This window comes from Castor canadensis, chromosome 6 (assembly GCF_047511655.1).
Source record: "Castor canadensis chromosome 6, mCasCan1.hap1v2, whole genome shotgun sequence".
Taxonomy (NCBI): Eukaryota; Metazoa; Chordata; class Mammalia; order Rodentia; family Castoridae; genus Castor; species Castor canadensis.
This window is the reverse complement of record NC_133391.1, coordinates 10,924,327-10,935,922: the sequence shown is the minus strand read 5'-3', so window position 1 is coordinate 10,935,922 and position 11,596 is coordinate 10,924,327.

Here is an 11,596-nt window from a genome sequence, read left to right as displayed (position 1 = left end):
GGCAGCCAGGCAGAGCACGGGGCCCAGCCGGGAACCCTGCCTGACCCACTAGGCGCCTCAGATTCCTCCCCCATGAAGGTAGTGAGTAAGAAAATCCTGCCTCAATCTGGCCCCCAGGTGACTCAGTGTCCCCATCCAGTCTCATTATTTGCATGCTTAGCAGGTCACTGACTTCAGCGGAGTTGGGTCCTGAGGCCAGCCTGCCTCAGCGGCTGTGCACAGGGGTGACAAAGAGGCCTCCAGTGACTGACAGGCACACCCTGCCTGATCTAGTCCATCTGGAGGCTGCCAGGATGGGAGGGGTGGCGACACAAGGTGTGGCCTTGGAGGATGAGGTGACAGAAGGGCAGAAGGGGCTTTCCAGGGGAGTCACTGAGCACGAGGACTCAGCTGGACTTTTCCACCAGGCAGCAGGGGCTGACCCAATGACATTGGCTTCTCCCAGTGACCATGGGGTATGGCTGCACCAGCCTACTTAGCATCTAGGAGCACAGACTTGGGGAAAATAATTTTGAACAGTGAAATGATGTCCAAAGTAACTAAGGGTCCCCTGACATCAGCCTGATGAAAGGACAAATGGGAGAGGCAGGGGACTTGACCCTCTCATTGCCTCTTTCTGTCCCTCTCTGGCTTTGTTTTGTTTTGGTTTTGGTTTTTTGCAGGTACTGGGGCTTGAACTCAGGTCCTACACCTTGAGCCACTCCACCTTCCCTGTTTTGTGATTTTTTTTTTTTTTTTTGAGATAGGGTCTCAAGAACTATTTTCCCAGGCTGACTTTGAACTGTGATCCTCCTGATCTCTGCCTTCTGAGTAGCTGGGATTACAGACGTGAGCCACTGGCAGCCGGCTGTGTCCCTTTAACCCTGATAGGCCAGAGCTCCTAAGGGAAAGCTGTCTGAGCTAGCCAAAACCTGGGCATGGCCCCCTAAAACACAAGATCAAATCACAATGTGGGTGTCAGGACTGTACAGTCTATCGCCCCAAACTGACAGGTTCGAACAGGGTCACTGCTGCAGCCTTAGACTCACGCCTAGGCCCTTGTCCAGATCCCCAGCTGTTCCCAAACCCAGGTGTTCTGAGTTCAATGCTCTGTGGGGGAAGCCCAGCAGCCCTGCAGGGGTGTACATTCAAGAACCCTCTTTGGCCTAGAACCTGGGGGTCTCCTGGGAAGGGTGGCCCTTCCCAGGAGACCTGAATGCTGGGGCTTGGGGGGGGGAGGCTGCAAGGGCTGAAGCCAGGCTGACAGGAGAGAGGCATAGGAGAGCAGTCAGCTGTCCAGGTGTGTAGGGGGACAGGTAGAGGGCTTCTGGGTCTGACCCCATCAGAGAACATCGAGGGGGCTGTTCCCTTTGTCTCAGGGATACAAAAAATGTGAGGCGGGGGTATTCTGAGAGCGGGGTGGGTTCAGGTTCCAGCCACCCTGCTGTGGGGTCCCCCTGTCTTATGGAGGACACTCCAGACCCAGGGGTACCTCCTCCTAGGCTGAGATGTGAGCTGACCTCAGGACTCCCTGGGGACTTGTGAGGTTGCCAGTGACTCAAACTTTCAGGGGCCAGAATTCTGCTTGCAGGGCAAGTTTGAGGTGTCCAGAGTCAGGCCCAAGGGTCCTGTGTCATCAGGACGATGGCCAGAACTCATGTGAGCTCCTCCCCCTGTACCCAGCACCTCCAGCCACCCTTCCCTCTACCCATCCCCCCAATTCCTGAATCCCTGCTCTTCTCTGTCCAGCTCAGCTGTTACCTTTTCCTACCTGCTACCTATGACCCCTCCACCTGGAGCCAACTGTCTCCTGAGTCACACTTCAGGACCATCTCCTGCTTGCAGGCTCCACACCCATCCCTGGGGGGCAAAGGAGCAGAGGGAGGCAGACAAGGAGCAGCAGAGACAGAGGCAGGTACTGGGACCACCCCTGTCAGCCCCCCTGGCCACTTTAGCCTAACTCAGGAGCATGGATGTTCAGTGGTGAGGTCAGGGAGGGAGGCCATCCAGGACCCAGCCCTTTTGTTTTTTTTCTTTTCTCCCCTCCCCCACAATCATGGTACCGGGGATTGAACCTGGTGTCTCATGCATGCTAGGCAAGCGCTCTACTGCTTAGCCATGGCCCCAACCCTTTTGATTTTTCATTTTTGATTTTGCAACAGTCTTACTAACTTTTCCTGGGCTGGCTTCAAAACTCAGGGTCTTCCTTCTTCCACCTCCCAAGTAGTTGGAACAGGGCACAGCTCCTACTGAGTGTCTGGAGTAGGACTCGATAATCCATATCTGTGAACCATTGAGTCCGTGGGGGCGGTCAATTCCGTATTTAGAATTTTTGTTGTAAGCCAGATGTGGTGGCACGTCTATAATCCCAGCTATTCCAGAGGTAGAGAGGATAGCAGTTTGAGGCCAGCCTGGGCAAAAAGCAAGTCCCCTCTCAACAAACAAGCTGGCTGTGATGGTGCATGTCTGTAAACCCAGTACTTGGGAGGCAGAAGATTGAGAGTTCAAGGCCAGCCTGGGCTACATAGTGAGACGCTTTCTTAAAAAATAGCAAACAACCAACCGGAAATGTCACTGCAGCTGAAGGTCAAGTATTTGAGGCCACTGGAGCCAAGAAGCAGGGTACTTAGGCCACTATGGCAACGAGGGAAAAGCCCCGTGGCGGGACTGGGTCCCATGAGTGGTGGGGAATCCTGGGGGGGGTGTTCTTTAGCAGGACAGGCTCAAGAACCCTTTGAATTTCCAAGGCAGACTCCTAGAACTGCTGGCCAGTGGAGGGCAAGGCTGGCGGGAGGTGCCCTGGGCCTTTGTGGGAGGCAGGGATGTCTGGGGCTCCCACCCTCCCTCTGCTATGGGAAGATCGGACAGAGCTGGCGGGTGAGACCCTAGCCTGGCCTTTGAGACCCTGATCTCTGACTGCTCCCCCCATCCCCCTTAGCAGCAGCTGTGGGCAGTCCCCTTACCCTCCCCCATCCCACTGCCAGCTTCCTCAGTGAGGGGACGAGGCTGGCTATTTCCACTTTCTTTCTGGAAGGTTCAGAAGGTTAATGAGGGCAAGGCACGTAACTCCACTCTGGGGATGAAGTTCTGGGAAGAGAGGAACGTGAATCTGGGCTGAAGGCCAAGGGCAGGGTGGGGCCAGCACATCTGCTCATGGCGCCTGTCCACCCACTGCCCCCAGTGCCCCAGCTCAGCCCCTCTGACCAGCCACCAGGCACTGGGGGACATCTCTGTGAGTGTCAGAGACACGGAAGGGAGGCCTCTCCTTCCTCAACAGGGCAGGAGAGCCCTCACCCCCCACCTCCCAGGCCCCTCCAGCCTGGGCTGCTCAGGAGATGACTTGGACTTGGTGGGCTCATGTAGCCTTGGTTGTTCACAACTTGCCTACCTCAAGTCTAGGGCTCAGTGGCTGGGTGAAATGGCAAAAAGATTCTGAATCCCGGGGCTAGGACATAGCTCAAGCAGTAGAGCGCCTGCCCAGCAAGCATAAGGCCCTGAGTTCAAATTCTAGTTACCTCACCCCCCCGAAAAAAAAAAAAAAAGAATATTTGTAGCAGCCTTGTGTATAACAATTCCAAGAAAACAGCCATGAATAGGCAAATGGCTAAGCCAAATGGCAGGACCTCCATCCAAACCACAGAATGCTATTCGGTGATAAAGAGGAATAAACATACAGGTGTGGTGGCTCATACCTGTAGCCTGTACATGGGAAGCTGAGATAGGGAGGATCGAGGCTTGAGGCCAGCCAGGCCAAATAGTTCATGAGCCCTCCATCTCCAAAACTAACCAGAGTAAAATGGACTGGAGGCATGGTTCAAGCAGTAGAGCACCTGCTTTTGCAAGCACAAAGCCCTGAGTTCAAATCCCAGTCTCACCAAAGACAAAAAAAGAGAAATGGACTCTCAGACTGTGAGGACATGGACGTCCCTCCTGGACATTATGTTGAGTCAAAGAAGCCCAGGCATAAAGGGACAGAGTAGTGTCACCTGAACTGGTGATGCTCCAAGGAGGAGGTCTCCAAAAGGAGACCCTTGGGTACCGAGTTTGTGATGTTTTCTCCTCAAAAATTTTAGGACAAAAGGAAGATAGAAACCCAGCACACAAGCTAGGCATGGGTGCAGCACATCTGCTAACGGTGCCACGAGTGCTCTAACATCTGGGTGTTTATGGGGAAAAAGCACATTGGAGATTGGCTCAAATTCACCTAAGGAAAAGTGCTCCTGTTTGTTCTGACACCTGGCATAATTAGTCATTTTTGCTGTTACTCTGTCTTACTCATTAAATTTGAGTTACTACGAGATAGATGTTTGAGCATCCCTTTAAACAAAGGATGGGTCCTGCCAGATGCTCTCCTCAAGGCATGTGTGCATCCTTGGGATAAGTACTTTTTTTTTTCTTTACTTTTTTTTTTCATTCTATCCCCCACTTTTTTTTTTTTCTTTTTCCTAAATGTCGCAGCTTGTTGAGGGGGCATAAGGCTTAGAGGAAGAAAATAGTGCCTGTGTGCTTTTAATCAAGTCATTCATTAACCCAGCGATGATCTCTGAATTCCTGACTGTTGTTGCCCATCTATCCTGCCTCAGTAGTACCTTTATCTACCTCTGTCTCTACTGGACCTCCAGTGGAGGCTCAGAACACCAATAGCACTGAACCCTGGAGACAAACACTGTGATACTGCAGCAATTATCCTGATGCCCAAGAGGGTTACTGAGTGACAAATGAGAGGGTAGCATATCCAGTGTGGATCTGCAGGCAGGATGGAATGGGCTTATTTCTGGGATTTTCTATTCAATATTTTTGGACTATGGTTAACTGAAGGTGTAGAGAGCCAAACTCTGGATAAGTGAGATGACTGAATATGCTGTATGATTTAATAGAAAGATCAAAAGCAATTTAGACCACTAGATGGTTATGGAGGTGGTCAGGTAGCAGTTTTCATGGTTATGGGGGGGGGGGGCAGGCGGGGACTGAATCCACCCAAGGAAGCCTGCTGGGGCTGGAATGTTTTAGATACTGGGGGGCATTGGGGAGGGGGAACAGTGAGTCAAGGGCAGAGGCCAAGGAAGCAGAGGAGGGAGCAGCAGTGGAGGGACCCAGGCTCAGAGGGGCCATCAGACACGGAGCATGCAGGACTCTCTGGGTAAGAGCCAGCCTGGGAACCAGGAGCGTCCACCTCCACTTACTTGGCTCCATCCTCTATCCAAGACTCCTGGTTCCTGTCAGCCCAGCAGGGCCCTGTGCAGGGCTGCGGGGAAGCCATGGCGCCAGAAGCCATGACAGGTTTATAATCCAGCTGTAGCTGCCCTGGCCTGGTCCCAGGTCCCCTTGCTGGATTGCTTACACACACATTCTTCCCCAGAGGGAGAGGCCTGGCCAGGGCCCCATTCCAGATGGGTCCTATTCAAGATCCCAGAGACCAGGGTCTCTCCAGTCCTAGGTCATCTGAGCTCCAAGGCTGCTCTCAGAGGTGAACCTGGTCCTGTGCCCTCCCTTCCCAGCCCTAGCCCTTCCTCTTGCCTTCCTCCCAACCCTGATACCACCTCTTCCAGGAAGCCCAATCAGAGCACCTCCTGTCTCAGGGAGGCATGGCTCTTGATCCAAAATTCCGATGTCACCTGCCCTCAGGTAGCTCTGCCCACTTTTGGATTCACACCCTCTCAGGGTACTTGTCACCAGCATTGTGCCTGCCTCCACCCAATTGCATTCTCAGACACCCCAAGGATCTGCAACCACACTCAGGGAGAATTGGGGGATCTCTGTCCCCACCTCAGCCTGGGGTCTGATGCAGCCCCCTCTGGTCCTGTGTTTCCTCTTGCTGACTTCTCTCTCTCCCTGCAACTGTTGATCTCCATCTGTTTCTCCCTGTGTCTTTCTCTCTGAGCTGGTCTTCTCTGTCTTCCTGAGGAGTTGGGGGACCACATTAGGAGTGGGAGACTTTGCAGTTTCTTTTTTTCTTTCTTCTTCTTCTCCTTTTTTTTTTTTTTTTCATGGTACTGGGGTTTGAACTCAGGGCCTCACACTAGCTAGGCAGGTGCTCTTACTGCTTGAGCCACTCTACCAGCCCTTTTTCTGTGTGATGGGTTTTTCTGAGATAGGTACTCAAGAACTATTTGCCTGGGCTCCCAAAGATGCCGTTTGCAGTTGCCATTAGCTCACTTTACAGATTAGGCAAGGGAAGCTCAGAGAAGCTGAGTAACCTGCCCAGAGTCACACAGCAGGTTCTTTTGCAGTGGTAGAGCCAGGATTTGAACTCCCTCTGACTCCACACTGCACACTTTTCACTGCTAGCCTGTTCGAAAAACGTTATTTATTGCTATCTGTCTAAATGAGGGGAACAGGGTGTCAAGATTGGTGAGACAGGCAGACGCTGGGGACAGGGCACTGTTGGGCCCATTAAAGGCTCTTGGCCTGCTCCTCCAGGCTCTTCACAGCTGGTGAGCCCAGGCTTCTTGGCAGAGTGCCGTCCCTCAGCCTGAAGCCTGCTGGGCCTCCTTGTGCTCCTGAGGAAGGCCCAGCCTCCTGCACCCAGCACTCAGGCCCACACAGGGCTGCCCTGGACCCCCTCCATGCCTGCCTGGCCACTTCCTTTTTCTTTCTCCTTCTTCTAGACACTCCCCTTTTCTCCTTTCTCTGGCAATGCCTTTGTCCCATCTTTCTGGGACCTGCCTCCTCCAAGTCCCCTCTTTCGGCCCTGGGCCAAGGCATGGCATCTGTAAGACAGGTGCCAGGAACCACTGAGTAAGGGGAGAACAGAGAGGCTGGAAGGTCTTCCTTCTGGGGACGGGCACTTTTTTTGGGGGGGTGGCCCCAGGGCAAGAGGTCCCCAGAGCGTTAAAATCTGAGATGGGAAAATGATTTGGCTCCAAACTTTAAAACCACAAAATAATAAAATAAAATAAAATGTTTACTTAAATATCATCTAAATGTAACATTAAGGCAGCTTCATCTATTGTTAAATTTAGTATTTTAAAATGCGTCACTGCCCATGCAATTTGTAGGTCACATTTTCTCAGTTTTGGAAGAGGCCCCAAGATTTCCAGGAATGCACTATGTTTGTAGAGAAATCAAGGCCAGGAGCAAATCAAAGGAGTTACTTGTACACCAGTAGCTTTACAAATTATGTTAAGAATTCTGTTCAAATGCCGAGTATGGTAGTGCACATCTGTAATCTTGGTTACTCAGGATCGGAGGCAGAAGGAGCTTGAGTTCAAGGCCAGCCTTGACATAATTATTGAGCTCCTATCTCAAAAACAAAATAAACACAAAAGGGCTGGGGGTGTGGTTCAAGTGGTAGAGCACTTGCCTAGCGAACATGAGACCCTGGGTTCAGTTCCTAATACCACAGGGGGGGAAAAAAAGAGAAGAAAATTTTCTGTTCAAATATTTTTATAACCAGAACATAAAGTCGGGTGCATTGTTTTATTTTTGCTAAAAAAGAAGCCACACAGCATAAAATTTACCATTTAACCATTAGTAAATATACAATGTGACAACCCACATTTACACTGATGTATAATGGACACAAGAAATTTCCAAAACTGAAACCCTGTACCCACTAAATAGCTCCCTTTTCCCCTTCCCCCAGACTCTGGTAACCACCATTCTACTTCCTGTTTCCATAAATTTCACAATTCTACATATTTCCTGAAAGCGAATTGAGCCAGGCATGGTATATCACGCCTGTAATCCCAGCACTGGGGAGACTGAGGCAGGAGAATTTTGAGATTGGGACCAGACTGAGCTACATAGCAAGACCCTGTCTCAAAATTAAAAAAAAAAAAGGGGGTGGTGGAGAATCATGTAATATTTGTTTTTTTTGTGACTTTTTTTTTTTTTGCAGTAGGGGTTTGAACTCAAGGCTTCGCATTTGCAAGGCAGGTGCTCTACCATTTGAGCCACACCTGCAGCCCCCGTGATCGTCATTTTTCATGGAGCATCATGTCACAGAATGTGTTCGCATTCCCTTCCTTTTTAAGGCTAAATAGTATTCCACTACATGGACATACCACATTTTGCCTATCCGTTCATCTGTCCAGGGCATTTAGGTTGCCTACACCTCCATCTTGTGAATGAACTTGGGGTGCGAATTTCATTTGGAGACCCTGTTTTCATTTATTTTGGATATATAGACAGAACTGGGATTGCTGGGTTACACAGTGATTCTATTTTTAATTGTTTAAAGAACCTGGTATGAATACTTTTTCTTTTTTTGCAGAGCTGGGAATGGAATCCAAGACCTCACACAGTGCTAGACGAGTGCTCCACCACCGAGCCACATCCCCAGTCCACAAATGCATTTTAAAATGTTCTTTGGAGCATAGGTGGAGCTGTGATTCACGCTAGTCCAAAAATAGCCCCTGCACACTGGGTCAAGCATTCAAGACACACTTGTTTTTATTTTTTTCAAGAAAACTTTGTTTTTCTTTTGCTCAATTTTTTTTTTTTCCAGCACTGGGGTTCAAATTCAGGGCCTCACACTTGCTAAGCAGGTGCTCTATCACTTGAGCCACTCGCCAGCCCTATTTTTTTGTGTTAGGTATTTTCTAGGTAGGGTCTCATGAACTATTTTCTGGAGCTGGCTTCCAACCATAATCCTCCTGATTTCTGCCTCCTGAGTGGCTGGGATTACACATATGAGCCACAGTGCCTGGCTCTCTCACCCAATTTAATTGCAATTGAGTCCTCATTCCTCAACTTGGTCATCTCAGCATCTGATCAGCTCCCTGGGTACTCACTTTGCATCAAAGTACTTACTCTTTCCCCATCTCTAGCAGGGACTGGGCCCAGGCAGCAGGTCCTTGACTCTTCTGATGCTTAAAGACAAGGGTTTTCTTTTTTGGTGGGACTGGGGTTTGAACTCAGGGCTTCATGTTTGCTAGGCAGATGCTCTACCACTTGAGCTACTCCACCAGCCCTTTTTGGTGATGGGTATCTTCCAGATAGAGTCTCGTGAACTATTTGTCCAGTTGGCCTCAAACTATCACCCTCCTGATCTCAGCCTCTCAAGTAGCTGGGATTACAAGAGTGATTCACAGGCACCAGACTCCTTACTCTTTTACATCCATCTTTGAGGTCAGCCCCTAAGGGACCTAGGCTGGCTTTTTTGTGGAATCCCAGGACCCAGCACAGGACCTGGCACACAACAGTCTTTAATAGCAGATGACAGACTGAATGATTGAATGAACGAATGAGTGAATGAATGTAGACACTAGGAAATCAGGCTAGTGGGCCATTCAACAAGAGAGTCTTCTCTGTAGCCCACCACAGAGGGAAGGTATATATATATAGACTGTATGGTGGGGGCCGTGGCTGGCTCCCCTCCCTGCCCTTTCCTCTGACTCACCCCCTCCCCAGAGACTAGTTGCTGGGAAATGCTGAAAGCTTGTCCCCCCTGCCCCTCCTTTCTGTGTTGACAGTGCTGTGGCCCAGGAGTCCCTCAGGCCACAGGGATGAGCCTCACATGTCAGCAGGGACCCAGACCAGCAGAATAGCACATGCCAGAGGCAGAGGCTAAGAACTGCCCGTGGTCCCGAAGCAGGGAGCTGCCCCCTTCCTTTTGAAGGCTGCTACAGGACCAGGCATGTCACAGAAATCTTGGGGAATGGGTGTGACAGTACCTGATGCACAGGTTGTCCTGAGAGTCAGAGAAGACTATGTGGGCACCCAGAGTCCAGGTGATACCTCGTGGGTTTGACATGGAGAAATTTAAGACCCTGTAGCGACTATTTTCACTTTTTTTGGGTGGAAGAGAGGTGGGACTGGAAATTGAACTCCTGCCTTTGTAACTAGTGCTCTACCGCTTGAGCCACAACTCCAGGTTTTTTTTGTTTTGTTTAGTTTTGTTTTTTTACTTTTAGTTTATTTATCAGCAAGAAGCTCATGCTTTTGCCCAGGTCAACTTTGGACATTGGTCCTCCTACCTCTGCCTCCCGATGTACTAGGATTACAGGTGTGAGCCACCATGACCAGTTCTTATTGTCACTCTTTGGGCTGCCCCAAAGAGAACCCCCTTCTTTTCCAGGGGCCTGCTTCCCAGCCCAGGTGCTGACCATTGCCGCTGGCTTTTCAGCCTCATGGTGAGGACAGTGTTCAGTGTTGGTGACAAGGGGCCTGTCCCCAGGGCCAGCAGAGGGCATGTCTGCACCAAGCTACTTCTGGGATGTGATTTGGGGCTATATGTCATTGGCTATGTGTGGCCTTTGGACTTGGTTCTCTATCCCTCCCAAAGATTTTGTGACGGACTCCATAACCATATACTGAATCCCTTTCTGGTTAAATTAGAGCTGGAAGTGAGACGTGGTGGCCATTCCTGTAATCTCAGCTACTCGGGAGGCAGAGGTGGGCAGATCAAAGTTTAAGACCAGCCCAAACAAAAAGCAAGAAGCCCTATCTGAAAGATAAACTAAAGCAAAAAAGGGCACAGCTCAAATGGCAAGCAGGAGGCCCTGAATTCAAATCCCAGTACTGCAAAATAAGAAAGGAAATCAGAGTATTATCAAAACTAGATCCTATACTGACCCCTCACCTACGCTATCCCTTGCATATCTTTGGCAGGTGTTACTGCTGCTCTCACCTGTTTGTTTGTTTTTTTAAATAGGACTGGGGTTTTTGAACTCAGGGTTTTGTGATGCAAAGCAGGCACTCTATGGCTTGAGCCACCCCTCCCGTCCATTTTTGCTCTGGTTATTTGTGGAGATGGGGTCTCGGGAGCTATTTGCCCAGGCTGCTCTCGAACCTTGATCCTCCCAATCTCAGCCTCCCAAGTAGCTGGGATTATAGACATGAGCCACCAGTGCTGGGCTTTTTTTGTTGCTGCAGTTTTGGGGATTGAACCCAGGACCTTGCACATGCTAGGCAAGCACTCTACACTGCTATCGCCTCTTTGCAGGTGATCCAACCAGGCCACTCACAGAAGCTTGTAAGCTGTCCAGGGCTACCCAGCAAGGAAGTGGCAGAGCTGAGTCTGGAACTCAAGTTTACAGTCATGCTTGGGACAATGGCAGATGAGGGTGAGGGGAGGTAGAGAGGGGACAGTTGCTGCTGTGCCTGGCTCAGACTGTGGGGAGGGAACATGAATGTGGACAATTCCAAACACTCAGCTCTGGACAGAGTCTGGGTGAAGGACCTGACCTTGTGCGAGTGGAAAGATCTGAAGCCACCATTACTTCAGTGGCTCTGCCTTGGGCCACCTGTGTGACCTCCTGACCCCCAGGAGGTCATCTTCTCACTAGAAGAGTGTGAGAGTAATAAATGAAATGACCAGTGAGAAAAAACCCTCTGCCCAGACCAGGTGTTCAAAAAAAAAAAAAATCATCTTTTAGATCCGGGGTCCCCAAGCCTCTGGGATGACCCGGCTTGTCACCTCCTGATTTAGCACTACTACACTGTTTGCAAAGACTGTAGATCGCTCATTCATTCAACTCACACCTATGTGAGGTCTCCCACGCACGGATTTGGGTGGCTGGGGCGATCCCGGCGTGCAGGGTAAGTGCCTCCTCCTCGCTGGTCCCCAACCACACAGTTAGATCATCTTGTGTACCGAGTACCGAGTACCGCCTGGGTACTTACACACGGTCCACCGCGCGTTCCCTGGAGCTTAGGCCTCCCAGGGGCGTCC